The sequence below is a fragment of the Aplysia californica genome, unplaced genomic scaffold (assembly GCF_000002075.1).
Source record: "Aplysia californica isolate F4 #8 unplaced genomic scaffold, AplCal3.0 scaffold00521, whole genome shotgun sequence".
NCBI classification, from domain to species: domain Eukaryota; kingdom Metazoa; phylum Mollusca; class Gastropoda; order Aplysiida; family Aplysiidae; genus Aplysia; species Aplysia californica.
This window is the reverse complement of record NW_004797791.1, coordinates 202388-206153: the sequence shown is the minus strand read 5'-3', so window position 1 is coordinate 206153 and position 3766 is coordinate 202388.

Genomic DNA, 3766 nt, shown 5'->3' with positions numbered 1-3766 from the left:
ATGTGTGTGTGTGTGTGTGTGTGTGTGTGTGTGTGTGTGTGTGTGTGAGTGGGAAGCCTGTTGCTGTGTTTCTGATAAGAAGGATTACGTCAGCAGTCTTGCCCAGCAGAGGTTTGTTGTAGGCACGATCTCTGTCTGTCCGGGGGCGGAGTGGAAACTAGGTCATGATTGGTGGTGGTCACGCGCGGAACTTTGTGTGGATGGGTGGGAGATTGTACAGTTACAGTTACAATTATTTAGACAATATACACTTACTCTTTTACAGTTACATTTATGTTTAAGGACAAGCGGGCTAACCCAGATTTCGATGGTTTCCAGAAATCTTGACCTACACCAAAAGTAGGCATTGCCTATAGGAGAAGTTTGGTTTCATTGGTGTGTATATATTTGTTTGGTTACAGAGAAAACTCTCCTTGTCTTTTAAAGACACTGAAGAAGGGGCAAAAACTTTACCTTCGATTTTCTCATAACAGCATTTTTCGGGATAGCCCGCTCGTGCTTAAAAACGACCATGTGTGTAGATGTGATATTCTCATAACATACACTTACAGTTACAATTGCAATTATGTAGGTTAGATTCTCACAACATACACTTACAGTTGCGGTCTAACTAAAGCCATTTCTCCCAGTGTGGGGTGACTCGGGGAAAAGCCAGCCCAATGAGAAAAGTGTTGTCGTTCCTAGAACTTAAAAGATCCTCCTGTACCCCCGTCCTTTCCTCGGTCTGACAGCTCTCGGGAATCTTCTCCACGGACTACCTCTCTCCCTCTCGGGGGAACTTCTCTTTCATCCAGTGCCAAATCTGCAACCAACATCGGCGATCATGGTTCTCCATTCATTCCTTTGCTCGGATGCTCTCAAAAAGCTACGTTTCCCTGATCTTTCCCCGTTACCCATTTGTTTAGGTTCCCTACGTAGGTTGCTCTGGGCCTACCCCTGCCTCGTTTGCCTTCAATTTTGCCAGTGAGAGTTAGATGTCCATCTCTACTATAAGATATAGCGCGACACCCCCCCCTTGCCCTCCATGCCCGTTCCTGCCCCCCTCCCCCACCTCCACTAAATTTTTCTTAAAAACGCATTCTTGGATTCTCATGATTTTAACTTTACTTGCAGTGTACATTTCACTGGGTATCAGTATCATGGTGCAATGATTTGGCTGTTGGCCTCACACACACACACACTCACGCGCACACACACACTCACACACACACTCACACACACACACACACACACACACACACACACATCATGACTGTCTAAGATTACGGTGTAAATATACGGGCTCGGAATGTTTGCAATCATTGTTGTTTTTTTATCCGTGAACCGCCCCGTAAATGTTAAGTTAATGATTCATGCTGGTGTTTTGAGATGACTTACTGTCACACACTGTCTCTAACTGTTGTACACACATTGAACGACAGAAGGATGAATATAGAGACAGTCGGTCTATGCTGTACACATAATGAACGACAGAATAATGAACACAAACAGTCGCTCATTGGTGTAGGCCTACATATTGAACGACAGAAGGATGAACATAAACAATCGGTCTTTGGTGTACATATTGAACGACAGAAGGATGAACATAAACAGTCGCTCATTGGTGTACACAAAATGAACGACAGAAAAATGAACGACTTGAGGATTCTAAAATGAGAGGACAGGAGATGAGTCCAACTGACACGAAAGTACGACACATAATTATGTCAATTGTCATGTCTTTCAGCTAATTATGTCAAACTCCCATTTGTATTATTATTATTATTATTATTATTATTATTATTATTATTATTATTATTATTATTATTATTATTATTACGTGGACTGCAGATTTTCTAACTATTATATTGTTACAATATTTTATGATCAAGAATGTGAAATATATTGGTACTGATCACAGACTCGGGACTATGGCTTTTTGTGTTTATGTTGAGTGTTTGTGTGTGTGTGTGTGTGTGTGTGTGTGTGTGTGTGTGTGTGTGTGTGTGTGTGTGTGTATACTTTGTGCATGTGTATGTATGTATGTATGTATGTATGTATGTATGTATGTATTTGCGTGTATGTGTGTATGTATGTGTGTGTGTGTATGTGTGTGTGTGTGTGTGTGTATATACTTTGTGCATGTGTATGTATGTATGTATATATGTATGTATATATGTATGTATGTATGTATGTATGTATGTAAGTATGTATGTATGTATGTATGTATGTATGTATGTATGTATGTATGTATGTATGTATGTGCGTGTGTGTGTGTGTGTGTGTGTGTGAATGTGTGTTTGTGTCTGTACATACATGCTGACATCAGCAGCGTTTATGGTGTAGGGGTTAGGCTCTCCGCCGTCTCTCGCAAAAGACCCGAGTTCGATTCCCACGAGGGGAGAATTTGTAACGAATAGAACCTATCTCCGGCCGTCTGTGTGCTGGGACGTTTTGTCAATCTCCGCCTTGGTTGGCTCTGACAGGCACTGTTGAAGTAAGCGTGCCTTCCAAAACTAAAAGACTAAATTAAGCTGACTTCACTTTGACTTTTATCCGCCGCTTATACCCTTTTGGGTGTCGCGGGAAGAAAGAGACGTCTCTCTCAACTCTCTGTCGCCAGCGGAGAGCTTAGGTCACCTACATTAAAAGTGGATGGTTGGTGAGTGCTCTGGTGGGATTTGCTCCTTCTTTCTATCGTCCTGATATCTCCTTTTCCTTTTTTGTGTTTGTTACTCTCTTGTAACACATCTAATCTTCGGCGTTCATTTGACCTTATGCAGTTACAAGCGCTGTAAAACTTCTCCTAAAACTAAAAGGCACAGTGGAAGCCCGCCTTCTGTGACTAAATGACCTAATTAAACACCTTCAGTAAAAAATAAAATCGAAACAAAAATAGACAAAACATACTAGATCTAATTACTTGTGTGGGGCCAGGTGTGTGAGGGAGGTCAGCAAAATCTGGGTCAGTCCGTGAAGAAACGGTGACCTTGGGACATCGTGACTGTCCACGCTTGTCTTGTGGTGTGTGCTGTGGGATTGTGCACGATGCTTAAGGTAGGGGCACCCTCGTCCGACTAGTCTGGTCAGTTTGATCGGTCAGACAGGCGAGTCGAGACGTGTGCTCTTCTTGGTATCGTTTGTCAGGTATTTATTGATTCACACTGATTATGTACCAAATCTTCCTCCTCCTCCTCCTCCTTTTCTTCTTCTTCTTCTCCTCCTCCTTTTCTCCTCCTCCTCCTCCTCCTCCTCCTCCTCCTCCATTTATTACAAGAAAGGCCCAAATAACCATCCCGCCTTTCACGAGCAAAAAGATACAACTGGCTCCCAGAATCCCCTCCACCCCCTTCCCCCGACTCCTCGCAAAGTTAAAAAAAAAGTCAGGGGTGACTATCAGTTTACAAAGAATTACATGTCCAAATTGACATCTGCTCTGGGAGATCTGATACCCTGTAAGGATTTCTCTGTTGACATTCACCCCTTGGCACTCATAAAGGCCTTATGCAGTTGCGAGTGCCGTAAAACTCTACTAAAACAAAAAACACAAAAAACTAAAAGAGTACGGCTGTATGGTATCTGACAGCTATGGGAGGCTGTAGAAATATGACCAGTATGGTACATGTTATGGTATCTGACAGCTGTGGGAGGCTGTAGAAATATGACCAGTATGGTACATGTTATGGTATCTGACAGCTATGGGAGGCTGTAGAAATATGACCAGTATGGTACATGTACATGTATCTGACAGCTATGGGAGGCTGTAGAAATATGACCAGTATGGTAC